Source organism: Chionomys nivalis, chromosome 5, assembly GCF_950005125.1.
Source record: "Chionomys nivalis chromosome 5, mChiNiv1.1, whole genome shotgun sequence".
Lineage (NCBI taxonomy): Eukaryota > Metazoa > Chordata > Mammalia > Rodentia > Cricetidae > Chionomys > Chionomys nivalis.
The window spans coordinates 48,803,973-48,818,791 of NC_080090.1; the positions used below are offsets into that span (position 1 = coordinate 48,803,973).

Sequence of the window (14,819 nt, forward strand, 5' to 3'; positions counted from 1 at the left end):
GCAAATGAATGAAAACATTACCAACCCAAACTAACTAGACTCCAACTCTACACAGCTCAGTGGACCTCAGTGTAGTCAGAACAGGCATTCAAACATTCCAAACTGCTATGGCACTTTGCACTAAGTTTGTCACATTCAGTGTTGAATATCTTCTAGGTGCTTATCCACCATCCACCCCCAAGGATCAGTGATGGAACCAGAGCTCGAAAACAGTCAGTCTTTGCCCTCTCACTTCCATTCTGTCCTTCCCTGTCCCTTTATATTTAGCTTTGCTTGCTCTCTTTTCTTCATGTTATCCTGTATCCAAGTGTACATGTATTTACATAATACATACATGAGAACATTGTTCTTTCTTTCCGTGATTGTGCGATCTTGCTTCATATTATACATTCTAAGTCCATCTATTTTCCTGAAAAATGTTTAACTTCATTTTTCTTTACAGCTGTGTAGCATTCATACATGCACACACACACACAATATTTTTACTCCCCATTCATTTGTTGGTGAGCAACTAGATTAATTTCAATTATCTGCTCTAGTGAACAAAGCTTCAATGATCAGGAAGGTACAAATGCCTTCACGACAGGGCATGAAGTTCTCTGGGTAAATGCCTAGGACTGAAATAGCTGGGTTGTGCGGCAATACTGTTTTAAAGTTTTTGAAGAGCCTCCAAATTGTTTTCCACAAAGACTATATTGTTCTGTACCATATTGTACTACTCACTTCTCTATGACTGTGATCAAACACCAGGGCCAAAAGCAACCCAGAGAGTAAAGTTTATTTCATCTTACAGCTTTTAGTTCATCATCCAAGGAAGTCAGGGCAGGAACTCAAGCCAGGAACCTGGAGGCAGGAACAGAAGCAAATGCTGAATGCATGCTTATCACTGGCTTGTGCCCCATGGCTTGCTCAGCCTGCTTTCTTATAGCATCCAGCATCACCAGCCCAGGGTTGGCACCACCCTCCCACGTCAATCATCAATCAAGAAAACGCCCCAGAGGCTTGTCCACAGGGCAGTGTGGTGAGAGCATTTTCTCAACTGAGGTTCCCACTTCTGAAAGGACTCCAGCTTGCATCATGTTGACATAAAGCTGGCCGACAGTGAGTAAAGGCTCCTCTCTTCAACACTAGCCCTCAGATTCGTTGATGATAGCCATTCCAGCTATGGTGAGGTGATGTCCAAAAGGAGTTTTAATTTGCATTTTCCCGAGGACTAGTAATATCAAGCCCTTTAAAAAATAGTTTTCTGTTTCGTTTTTCTCATTTTTTGTCTTTTGTTCTTTATGCTTCTTTTTTTTTGATAGCTCTCTCTACTCAGTTCATTTGCCTATTTGCTGATTGACAGCTTTATTTCCTTAGCATTTAATGTCTGCAATTCTTTGTAATTTTTGGACGTTAACATCTTGTCTGAAGTATAGCTGGTGAAGATAGTCTGTCATTCTGTGGGTTCCGGTAACCCTGCTGGTGGTTTTCCGTGTACAGAATTTGACACGGAATGCCATGTGATATTCTGACCCACACATATAACAAGGACATCCTGGAAGATGTTTGGCATTCATTTGTGCTGGAAGCATGAACTCAGTCCCCCATTTAGGCAGCCTGAGAATACGATAGTCACCGTGCCGTGACCAGAGCCATGACCAGTTCTCTGTAGTCACCATCCATGACTAGTGCTCTGGACCTCATCCCTCCCATGCAGCTGCCTTTTCCTGTCTGAACCAGTCCCTCTGCCCCTTCTTCCCAGCTCTGATGCTCATGTGCACCTTTGAACTCAATCGCTGCAGTTTCTCACATGTACGAGGTCACATAGCATTTGTTTTCACGTGTCTGGCTTATTCTATTGTGCTTAGCACATGTCCTTCGCGCTCCTTTGCGCTGGTCCCGATTACAGGATTTTATCACATGTTCTTTACCTGCTCAACCTCAGTGGGCCTCTCAGCGGATACCACTTCTTGGCATCTATGGTGCATAGTAAACACAGGAGGGGAGACACCTCTTTAGGACATGTTTTTCCCTGTGGATATGCCTCGTTCTAATCCTAAGTGGATCATAAATCAGTTCTTTTAGTTTTCCGAGGAAGTACCACCCTGCTTTTCATAATGTCTCTTTCATTTCTGCTCTTACCAGAAGTGCAGGCAGGGGTGTTGCCCTTTCAGTAATGTTGCTTTTTGCGGTATTGTAGGCAATGACTTCTGAACATATACATTTCTTCTCACAAATGTGGTTGCAATAACGTGATTCCTTTGCCTAGTAGCTCCCAGGTTTGGGTCTCTTTCATAGATTCACACTGTGTACCAGTAATGGGAGGCTTTGTTTTTATTTTCCTTGTTCCCCCTCCATCTCTCCTCCTCTTTTAGAAAACTAAGGCACAGGGGAGTGTTTAATAAGCCGGCTAGGAAATCAGGATCTCTGAAGCCTTGTCACGTCTCTCTGAACAACTCAGATAATATGACACCAAGGCCAGCAGGTAGTGGAGTTCCGGCAAGCCAGAGCACATGTCTGTGGTGGTGGCAAGTGCGCCACACCAGCCAGCACCAGCCGATTGTTGCCAAGTGGGATTTCTGGCTCCCTGTGTTCAGTTTAGTTGTTTTAAGAGAAGAGAGCTAGACGTTTCTGCCAAAATAGTGATATCTAGTAAAATAAACCAAAGATGTATGCAGACAAACACACCAAGGCAGAGCCACCATTTCACATTCTCATCTGCAGCCGTGGCCGCAAACGTTGTGGGGTTTGGCTCTGTTAAGACTGCACATGGAGGGAGGGAACTGCTTACTGCTGAAAGCAGAGAGTCTGCCTGCTTTATTGTGGCATCCCGGGAAGGTAGACATATATTTTCTTACACACCATGCCTCAGTAAATGGCCTTGGTTAAAAAATAAGGAATGTCAACCACACACCTGTGACTCAGAGCAACTGGGATTCAGCACACCAGTTTCTTTTCCTTTGTAATAAAAATAATTAGGCAGATGATGTTTTCTGTTATTATTTTCCAAATTGAAATTTTAGGAGGGGTTGGAGATGAATTTTTTCTTGAATCACTGCAGAGTAATAATCCCACTGAACATAGCATATATCAAATATGCGTTCGTTAACTTGACTTTGGATGATCTCCATATCTAAATGCTCAAGCTTTAGGCACAGTGGTGTGCAGAAGTGATGAGATCTTCAAGATGACCTGGATGATAGTGCCTCATACATAAAGAACAAGCCACCCGTCTTAGCAGACTTTATGGGATCTCTGCATCTTAAAGGGAAGAAAATGAACACACGTGACATCTTGGTTAACACCGACCATACCCACGCAGCACAGACACAGATACATCTTCTGCTGGTTAAAATTAGTGTAGCGACTTTATGATAGACATCAACATTTCTTGTGGTCAGACTTTGGGCCTCCCTATTTGTCTTTAAACAACAACATATAAGCAATGTGATTTAGTTCAGGTCTTAAGAGCAAGAGCAGAAAGCCGGAATTAGAGCAAGGTCATGAAGGCAGATGATGGAAATCGGCTGTCCTTTCCAGGGCTGGTCTCTGCTTCGCTCTGACCTTTACACTCTGCCTTGCTACTCCATCACTCTGTTTTAATTAAAGTTGACGACCAGCAAGCACGTACCCAGAAGCCTGCCTCACGTGTCTTTATCCGTCACCCTCGCCCACTGCAAAGCCGGGCCCTTCGCCTCCAGCCATCCCACGGCACTTCGACTTGAAGTTCAGCTTCACAATTAAGTAACTTGCCACCTTCAAGTTAGTAATAAACAGCAGCCCCTGATCTGCAGGGCTTATAAGCAAATCAGAAGTGGTGCTTGGGATTGATTGCATTCCTAAGCCCACAATTATCACAGTTCAGAACTAATTTTTAGGCCTTAAATAAAGCCAAAAGAATCTACACAGAGCCCTTCATTTTTTTTTTTCTGGAAAGGTTAAATTAAAATTAAAGTGTTCGGTGGAAAGTCATCCTCTTTAAAGTGTACCTCCCAAGAACCACTTACCCGAGGAAGGAGCAGCTACTGTGATTGGAATTTTTCTGGTATAAATCCCCCACTCTTTACAATAGCAGTGGAGAGATCACTCTTTTTTTTTTTTTTAAGTGTGGTATTTTTAAAAATCATTCTTCAGGGTGGTTCTTACAGATTTAGAGATTGTACACATTTACACACTATGGTAATTTATTAAACAAAATAGGTAACTGGAGTGCTGGAAAGTGACAGAGACAGCCCTCTACAGAGACCTAAGGCAGGCAGTGAATAACAGCCAGGGTGGCACCTTGAGTGTGTAACGTGTCTCCTGGAAAGAGCCCAAGTGCTTCTGGAGCATGCTTTGGAATATTGTACGAAACATCAGGTCAGGGTAGGGAGACCGGGAGAGGCCACGGGGACAGGTCTGGCTGCAGCAACCGTGTTCTTGCAACAGGAAGAATTATAAGAAGGGAGAGCCCAGAGAGGGGCCCTCCCCACTCATCTCTGACAGTTCGGATGTGTTGGGACTGGAGGGAATTTAATTTGAGATTCCTGTTAACTTCCATATGGCAGGAGTCTCACAAGTTATCCCGTTGACCTTCAAAGCAGATGTTTTAAATGCTTTTCCCTGGGATCTATCTAGAATAATGAGAGGTTAGGTATGTGTATATACAGAGACACCTGTTTATATGCTCATATACATGTATATGCATATAAAGTAGGTTTATACATATAAATATTACATATTTATCTAGGTAGAATGTATATAGTTCATATATACTTATTTTCTGTATGGATCAAGTAAAATAAACCATGTAGGTAAATAAGCATTTTTAATAGTTGAGTTGTAGAAATTTAGTGAAATAGTTGATTTTTAATGCTGGTTTTGTTTAACTCAATTTGATGATACAGAGGAAATAGAGGACACTTAGACCCATTTCCCCTGTATTGTTACGTCCTGCTTTGGGCACCTGATGCACAAGATACGTCCCACCTGTCCAGAAGCTAGTCAGTCAGCTCTGGAGTGGGGTGTGTGTGTGCTGTGGTTGAAGAGGAGGTGTTCCCCACGAGATCATTGGTTTGAACACTTGATCCCAGCCGGTGACACTTCCTTTGTGAAGTCTGTAGAGAGCCTTGAGGAGGTGGAACCTTACCAGAGAAAGTGCATCACTGGAGAAGGCCTTGCGGTTTTACAGCCTGCCCCACGTCTTGCTCACACTGTGTCTGTTGAGTGTGGATGCAATGTGACCATCTGTCCTCCGACTCACGCCTTCATGGCTTCCTCACCAAGGTGGGCTATATACCACGAAACTGTAAGTTTCTTCACATTGCTTCTTGTTGGGGATTTTGTCTCAACAACAAGCAAAGAAACAAAGACAAGAGAACCTTGGCTATCCTAGAATCAAACTGATCTTACCCTAGCTACATGAAGGTGACATCAGGTTGAGATCATAGATACCCAGAACTAACCTCCCTTGGGGCTAGCTACTACTACATGGGATACCGATAAGAGCTGCCTTGGGCATGACACAGAAAAGGAATATGGAAAGAGAGAGGGGGAACATTCCATATCCTGTCTGTGCATCCCAATAGGAAGCCTCAAGAATTCAGTGACATAGAAACTCTCCCAACCCTGCCTTTCTAGTATTTTCTGAGGCCTTAGATGGGATTGATCAGGTCGCAGGTTCTTGGTGATCAAATGAAGCTTCAACTTCTGTCTCTTCCTCTATAGAGGTTGAGCCATAAGGTTGAAGGTCCTACACGTCTAATTTTTCCTTAATTGTTTTTAGTAAAGAGACCCTATTCTGAAGTTACCTCGGGGCTGCCTAGCACTGGTCAACTTGTTAGCAAACAAAAGATAATTCAAGATAGTGCAAACACTTTAGGAGTCACAAAAGTCCAAGAAACTAGATCAAGATCAAATATATCTTACATTTAATATATCTAACTTACTAAAATTTTAGCATGAATCTATATTTGGAAGCTGTGTTGTGAGCATATGTGCATTCAGGTAAGCGTGTGTGTGTGAGAGAGAGAGGGGGAGGCAGTACACAACCTTGGGTGTTATTCCTTGGGAATATCCAACTTGGTTTTTTGTTTTTCTTTTTCTCTTGAGGCAAGGTCCCTCACTGGCCAGTTCATTGGCTGGCTGGCCAGTGAGCCCCCAGGGATCTGCCTGTCTCCTCATCCTGGCATTGTAAGCATGTGCCACTACATCCTGTATTTTTATTTAATCTTTTAATGATGCTGAGATGCAAACTCAGTTCCTCACATCTGTAAAGCAGGCATCTCATTGGCAAAGCTATCTCTCCAGCTTTCCAAAAGCTATTGAGTTTCACCTTACCCTTTTTTATTTGCCAGGCTTTGAAATCTGTGTCTATATGATACTCACAACATGTCTAAAGTCATAGTTTTTGTCATTTGCAGGAATCAACAGACACATATGACTCATACATGTGTATAGTCGGGGTTCTGGGTGAGGAGGTGAAGATAGAAGGGGAGAGCCTTTCCTTCTGTGGCTGAGGCATATCAGAAGTCCCAAGTGTTGCTCAAAGCTCTTCATACAGTCACCAGTGCTATGAGCCTTCTGATGCACAAGCAATTTTGGAATGAATTATTTATTTAGATTTTATGGATGCAGCTATCACTATTTGGTAAGGCAAAGAGTCAGTATAATGCAGACCGATCTTTCCTGCTTTTAGGGCAATATTTGCCTTAATGGAGGGAGTCAGGCTATGACTTCACAGGAGCAGATTTTATCTCCCAGGGTAGCCTGAATTCCCTTGCAAGCCTGAGGTGAGAGCATAAATCCAAATCAATTCAGCTCTAGAAGTTACTTTCCTCTAACCACTGCGGATGGCTCGTGAGCACACCACGAGAATTGTGGAGATATGAGAACTTTACTCGTGAAGTGCACAGCAAAGGCGCAAACATCATTTCCGGCAGTGCCAAATGGACAGCCTGGATCCAGAGTGGAAGCTGGTGGAGAGAGTGCTAGTAATGGTGATTTGTAACACCCAGAGACAAAGACTAAAGGCAATCAATTATGTATGGCCTGTTATTACTTTGCAAAAATGACCCCTGAATGGCGTTATTATTTGATAGTGTTTTTCCAGGAAAGTGAGGTTTTCTCTGCTACCATTTTTCACTGCAAGAGAAGCAGACAAGCTCTGAGCTGTCCGACTGAGCATTGTATTTCCAGCTCCTCCATGATTTGAATTGCAGACTGTGATGATATAATCATAAAGTTGCCCTGGGCACACTGTCAGGTGATCATAGCCTGGAAGTAATTTTTAATGTCACATGATAGGGCGTAATGCCGTTTGCATTGTGGTTCGGGTTGTTCTCTCAGGAAAATAACTATACTCAGGCGCTTGGCGTCTCAGTTTTCTTCATGGAAATGTCAGAAGATATTGTTTGAATGCACGCTTCATTCCCCCACTGTGTTTCTTTATAGAGCACCGAGGTACTTGGAGGCCATTTCTAGTATATTAAAAAAGCTATCCTGCCTTGGGAGCTTTCACTTAACACCCCGAGATTCAGGACCAGTGAAAACCAAGGAGCCAAGCAGTCACCTGCTGTCAGCTGAGTGATTCAGAAAATTTATTCCTGGCTGCAGTCTGCTACGCTATGGTGGCCCTTCTCCCATAGCTTTCCTTCATCTGTCCTGTGTTAGTTGCCACCATTCTGACTGACTGTGGGTAGAGTCTTGGAATCTGGACAGGAAATGAACAGGCTCATAAAGAGTCCTGGGGTTCATGAAGTCAGCATTTGGTTATGTGTCTAGCTAATTATGAGCCCCGGAAAAAAAAATGTATATATATATATATATATATATATATATATATATATATATATATACAACTTAAGGTGCAGCAGACATTGTAAGACCAAAATTAGTCTCGAGTGTTCTTGAGTTTCGTTTAAACAAAAACTTGCACAGCTTGTCATCTCTTCTGCCTAGTTTTTTTTTCACAAATGTTTTTGTACAGCTCATTTTTGGTGCTGGGTGAGCCCGCCACTTGTTATTGTTTGTTTCTCCAAGTATTTCCTTACACGACTGCACTGCACTTATTAATTTAGTCTTGCTTGTGAGCAGCTGGATCTTTCCAGTGGTGTGACAACTCTCCTTTTATAATTCAGATTCTACCATTGGCAAGACGTAAGTTTTATGGGCAGACCTCCCCCGACCAGACACGGAGTACTCTGAGATAACAGCTGCCCTCTCTCCATAGACTCCTTTGTAGTCTGAGTGCCCCGGGTCGTTGCTTGATTCCTCAGCTCATCCTTCACTCTCTACCACGTAATGATGCTGATGGTAGCAACAGCAGTTTGTACCCTGAGAAGGCACCAGCCACCAGCATTGCCATGCTGTTTGTGCGATGCCTCATTTAATTCTCACCGAGACTCTGGGAGGAATCATTATCCCCGTTTTACATGGAGAATCCAGGACTGGAATAGGCTCAGTGGAGTACCTCGGAGCACCTTGGTAGCCTGGCGAAGGTTTCACTCTCGATGCTCAGCCCAGCACTCTGTGCTTTTCCCCCAAGTTCTGACTGGTTATAACGGACTAGATTGCAAAAATACCACGGACGACCCCTTAGTTATCTGTCTAATAAGCCTGTTGTCTGGTCTACCCTGTTGCTAGTGTCTCCACCTTCCACAATTTGTGTTGTCTTTTTTTTTCATTCCACATCATGGAGAAGACAATCTGAAGTCCACGGGAAGTTATTCACTTCACTGAAGCACTTTCCAACTGTAGATCTCATGAATTAGATCCTCTATGCAGATGATACCATATTCACCAAGAGATGGAACGATAAAAAACTTACCTGTCAAGGCAACTCGCTTCTTAGTGATTTTGCTATAGCCTCATTTGTATATGAGCTTATTTACTGGCTTCAGGTCAGGATACCCCCATGCAACATATGGTTCCACAATCCTCAGCACAGTAATTGACACCTCGTTGAGCTCAACACAGGTACAATGGAAGATCTGATGAAGACGGAGAAGCTGCAGTACCTTGTGGACCTTTGGGCTTACACCCCTATCTCTTCCTTGGATTCTGATGACAAATATCTGCAGGCATGTAGACTTTCCCAGCTTTTATTGCCACACTAGCTATCTGGATCTCAGTCTAGTATATTGCCCTGTATTCACAGTGCGTTGCCTTTTCATCCCTAAGCTTCTTCCTTTCTCTTTGCTTTCAGAGCGAACTTCTTCTGCAGGCACTTCACTTTCAGCTCTGTAAAATACCTTCCCTTATTCTTAATGTTTCTGGCAAAGCAGGAACCTTCACTTTCTTCTCTGGCACAGCCTTCCTGGTTCCAGGCAGAAGACTATACAGCCAGCACTATGTTCTTAATCTCACTTCCTCACACTGGCAAAGACTGACCTGTACTCCCTGTAAAGAATCCACATGTTTAAAATACATCATTATCCACTTTTTCCCCACCATGGTCCATGACATCAAGCCCTTGGAACTCGTTGCTCCATGACTTTAAACCTTTAGTGGTTCCCTATCACGAAACATTTGAAAATCGAGTCCTGCATCTAAGGTTGAATCTACCCTCCTCTTGCCACTGCCTGACCTCCCTTCTGGTTGTTTTTTACTATTTTGTTCTTTGAGGACCCTGCTACCCAGCTCCAAATAAATTCACACAGAGTCTTATATTATTATTGCTTCTGGGCTTTTCCTTTCTTACTTCTGTAAATTTTGCTTTTAGTCTTACTCCGTGGCTTGCTGTGTGGCTGGGTGGCTGACCCCTATCATCTTCCTCTCCTTGTTCTTGCGCCTTCTTCTTCCCAGACTCTCTGCCTCTTTTATTCTCTTTGCCTGCCAACCCAACGTATCCTTTCTCATCTTTGCTATTGGCTGTTCAGTTGTTTATTAGACCAATTAGGCAAAGTGTTTTAGACAGGCAAAGTAACACAGCTTCACAGAGTTAAACAAATGCAACATAAAAGAATACAACACATCTTCGCATCATTAAAACAAATGTCACACATTTTAAAATAATACTCCACAGCACACTTCCGTGCACAGGCCTCACTGGAGCCCTTCAGAGACATGTTCCAGGCGGTGCTGGGCCTTTGCAGATGCCTTTCCTTCTGCTCCTCTTCCTGCAGAGGTGAATTTCTTGTCGCGCAACTCTCAGCTCAGGTGTTTCTACAGAGCCCTTATTTGAGTGCCCCTTAGGAAGGACCCATCTCTCTACCGCTTTGCCTTGCTTCATTTCCTTCCGGGCACATACTACCCTCAAAATCATTTTGTTCATTTAGAGCCATCCTACCCAAGCGTCATGGTCATAGAGTCTAGAAAAGTGCCTGTTAGTACTCCACAAGTATCGGCGGGATAAGAAGAACAGGTGGATGCATGTTTCAGGAACCGCCGTGAGCCTTTAAAATATGTCTTCATGTATTTTAGAACAGTGCTTCTCATCCTGTGGCTCACAATCACTTTGGGGGTTGCATATCAGGTATCCCGAGTATCAGATATCTTCATCACAGTTCGCAACAGTAGCAAAATTACAGTTTTGAAGTATCAATAAAATAATTGTATGGTCTGGGGATCACCACAACTGTAAAAGGGTGGCAGCATTAGGGAGGTTGAAAGGCATTGGTTTAGAAAGAAAGAAAATGTTATTTTAAGAATGTGGCCTTCCATGATGGCAAGAGGAGGTTGCAATCTGTACACAGTGGAGTACAGGAGGGAAGGAAGCTGGGCATATTATTAATTTTATGAAGGGAAGATGCTTGCAATTTCAGGAATTGACTTCTGGCAATGAAGCAATTTCCCTCATGTCAGAACTAATCATATGATCCTAGAAAGTGTTTTTTTTTTTCTTATTGTCATTATGTATCACTCTTTGTAAGATACCAGAGTAGGGAAACCATTTCATGTCCGACCCCAGAGCATAGCATGGGACACAAATAATAAAAAGCAATATGCATCTTTATACTGAAGTCTCAAAATCATAAATGCCACCAGAAAAGCAGCTCTAAATGTTCTTTAATCTGTGTCACCCATTCTACCAGCATGCCTAGAATTCATGACAAGCTTCTTTTTTCCTATGGGTGTGGGGTTAGCACATGTGCCTTTAGTAGCAATGTCTCCCTATCTTGTATGTTGACGGCCTTTGCCATCTTGAAGGCTGGAGGCCAGTGCCTGCACTTTCTCACTCCTCAGTCTTTCAGTAGTTTAGACATTTGCTCAGAAGTTTCTAAATTTAAATGTCTTTATTTCCTGGATGCAGATTAAAATTCCTGGGCCTCAAGCAACCATTGTCAAAGAGACTCATAGCACATTGCTCCTAGAATATTGCATGCCACGCACCCCAGAGTGGGCACAAGAGTTATGGATGTGAAGGGCAAGGTTCATACGTCTTGTGCCCCATAAAGGAAAGACAAGCCATGTGAGAAATGGAACTGGGCAGTTCAGCCTCAGAGTCTTGAAGAATTGGGCTCCTCTGCACGTCTAGGCAGAATTTCTTAATTCCCCACATCAAATTGCATCCCTTGCCTCTGACTCAAGCCTGTGCATTCATCTCCTCCTCCCACCTCAGGCTTTTATTGATGCTTCCACTTGCAGGCGGTGCACAAATGCAAGCTCCTGTTTACCATCTCTGAGAAATGATGCTAATTCCAGTGCCCAGGGATAACACATCGCTTATTAAACACTATTGCAATAACCATTAGGTGGTAATTCACAGGGAAGCAAAAATGAATAAAAAGTGCCCCTCTCCACCAAATGGCCAGAATTTAGAAAAAACAGAACATCCCATTCTTGGCTAATAGTGGAAAGAGGTTAGGCCTTATTGATAACCTGCAGTGTCTTCTTCAAAGAGTTGATGATCTCCCTAAACTTCAGATGACAGTCTGTACATTGGGAGTAATCTGTCGCTGTTGTGGGAACAATGTACTAAGTTTGTTTAAAGTTAGGGTAAGAGCTCTTGAAAGAACATTTCTGTCATTAGCCTGAGTCCTTACTGTTCCTGTACTTTGAAGTGAAGCCAGGAAAGAGACCTTAACACACAGACACCTCACCATGTCATCTGTAGCTACATCAGTCTTTAAAGAATAATTCTAGCTATGAATGTACCGTAAGGAAATAGAAATACACCCTCAATAAATTCATGTCAATAAGTCTTAAGTTTTAAATAAAAAGTTTAAATTACTAGGAAACCAAATCTGACCAAATTAACACAGTAAAGAATCTACATTTATATTGGGAATAGATTATATCCTTCATCACTGAAATATTGGAAACATTGCCCTAAGAGGTTTAGACAAGAAAATAACTTGCCATCACATGTTTTATTCATATTTTCCTTAAATTCTGGCCAAAGTAATGAAGGGGTAGAAATAATCAAATTTCAAAATAAGCATAATAGATATAAAAGATAATGAAAATCTGACTTAGTGCTTTCCTCCGACACTGCCAGGAGAACCAGCGTCCAAGGACCTTTGCATAAACACCCACAGTACACTCTACTCAGACAGCTAATGGTCTTCAATTCTTTTAAGATTAATATTGTTACAAGAATTATTGGTATTATTAAAATCACAATAATACCTAAAACCAAACACCTGAGGTTCTTGAGGTTCCCTTCTGGGTTGTCAGCTTCACAAAGAACAGCCTTCTTTCTGGAATGGCAGGGGCTTAAGAAACAACACACATGTATTTTGTTTTTATTCAATTCTTCCTTAGTTTCTAAATATTTCAGGTCATGGTTTCCCAAATTGGTTCCATGACCTGCCATTGGGGAATCTTTAGTTTGGGCCATGCTAATTTAACGGGCAGGAGTAGCGGCATATCCATGTCTGTATCAATCAGTTCTTTGCACAATCCCATTCACTTATTAGATACACACTAATGCCTCCATATCGGATCCAGCTCCACATGGTCTTGCTAAGTGTTGGATGACACCTACTAGATTCTGGTCATTTGGGTGGGTATTTTCAGTGGTCTGGTATAGGGAGCCGATGAAGTTCTGAGTGTATATATACTTATTGACGTTAGCATGGCCATGTCAAAGGCGCCAATGCCACAGACCCATGGGAATGGCAAAGCCTTCCCTGATGAGCCTCAGAGAAATGACAAAGCCTTCTCCTTGTCCTGAATTGCAACTTCCTCCTGATTTAACAGCCTGAGGCTGCTCCCCTATAGGGACCTCCCACTAAGAGCTTCTAAAGACACCATGAGAACTGCACATGGTAAACCCATCTTCTCAACTCAAATGTGTGCAATAAATGCAGTTTCTGGACCAGTGCTGATGCATCTCCATCAGCCCATGAGACCCATCTGATCCCATCTTCTCCTTATGTCTATCTGCCTGTCGTTTCTTCATTCCTTATTGCCCCAGTCAGGTCAATCCCAAGGTCAAAAAGGGCTCAGTAGACTTAGAGGAATCTCTAATGTATCATTTTTTTTGTTGTTGTTTTGTTTTTCGAGACAGGGTTTCTCTGTAGCTTTGGAGCCTGTCCTGGAACTCCCTTTGTAGACCAGGCTGGCCTCGAACTCACAGAGATCCGCCTGCCTCTGCCTCCCGAGTGCTGGGATTAAAGGCGTGCGCCACCACCGCCCGGCTCTCTAATGTATCTTAATAGTGAATATAGATCTTATGGCAAAAATCAGCACACTGACGTTAAACCACATATAGTGGGTGTTTTTCTTCCCGATCAGAAATGTCTCTAATGGAGGCTTTGCTTTATGAAGTAGGTATGTGTTTTCATTTGTTTGTTTGTTTTGTTTGTTCCAGTCAGGTTTCTCTGTGTAGCCCTGGCTGTCCTGGAACTCACTCTGTAAACCAGTCTGGCTTCAAACTCAGAGACCTGCCTGCCTCTGCTGGGATTAAAGGCGTGCGCCACCGCCGCCCAGCAGTGTGTGCTGTTTTAACACGTGTTAGCTGCAAACCAACATAGGGCTCAGTGAGCACTGCTCTGCTAGTGTGTACACCAAATCCAGTTTCTAGAAAGAGTGTCCTTTGCATTCTTTGTACGTGTGTCTGTGTATGGATATGTATGTCTCTGTGTGTGTGGTTCTGTGTACATGTGTCTGTGTGTGTGAGTTTGTGTGTATGTCTGGGTGTATATGTATGTCTGTGTGCATGTTTCTATTTGTGTGTGCCTGTGTGCATGCACACGTGTGTGTTTCTGTGTGCGTGTGTGTATATGCACATGTGCACAGTATTAGAGAATATGCAGTATCCAGAGACTCGTGGGAATTGACATCTAAACCACGGAACTGGGTTAGATGGAAAAGGTGAGGAAAGACTTCCTTCCTGCAGCTTTTTCCATCACCAGAAATAATTTCCATTAGTTCGATGCTGCATTTTTGTCTTTATCATTGCAGAATTGATTTTTATTTCCTAAGACTTTTTTTGTTTTTCTGGCTGCCTTTGTTTGCTTCCCTGTTGCTTCTTTTTTCTAGGGTTTCATTTCTATTTTCCAGAGTATGATTCAGAAATAAAGTGACAAAAACACTTTTAAAAACTTATTTATTTAAGAAATGTATTAAATATGTTTGTCTTTCTGAATTAGCAAAATTGTGTGGCTCTCAGTTGTCTTGGTTGCAGTGTGTGTAGATACTCTTTTGCATATGAGATTTTGACATAAACCCAGGCATGAAGTTTTTTCTTGTCCTTCAGGTCCTCCCTCTCGCCGCCCCCCCCCCCCCCCCGTTCTAAAAGCATGAGGCTCTCTCAGCTACAGTTGTCCGTTTCTGGAACAGAAGTTAATTATCTTCCTTTAGTGAATCTTGCAAATTTGCAGAAATACGTTGAGTTAATCTATAGGAAGGATTTTTTACTGCCAGAGTTTTTATTTTTTTATTGCCCTGGACGTGTATCAAATCTCACTGAA

The 14,819-nt window shown here is 42.7% G+C and overlaps 1 protein-coding gene and 1 pseudogene across 1 annotated transcript in view; one reads left to right on the forward strand and one right to left on the reverse strand.

Moving 5' to 3' along the window:
* Fhit (fragile histidine triad diadenosine triphosphatase) overlaps positions 1-14,819 on the forward strand; it is a 1,428,341-nt gene that overhangs the window by 246,988 nt on the left and 1,166,534 nt on the right. The gene's annotated exons all lie outside the window — the stretch shown is intronic.
* On the reverse strand, positions 8,642-10,260 carry LOC130874125 (60S ribosomal protein L7-like; annotated as a pseudogene).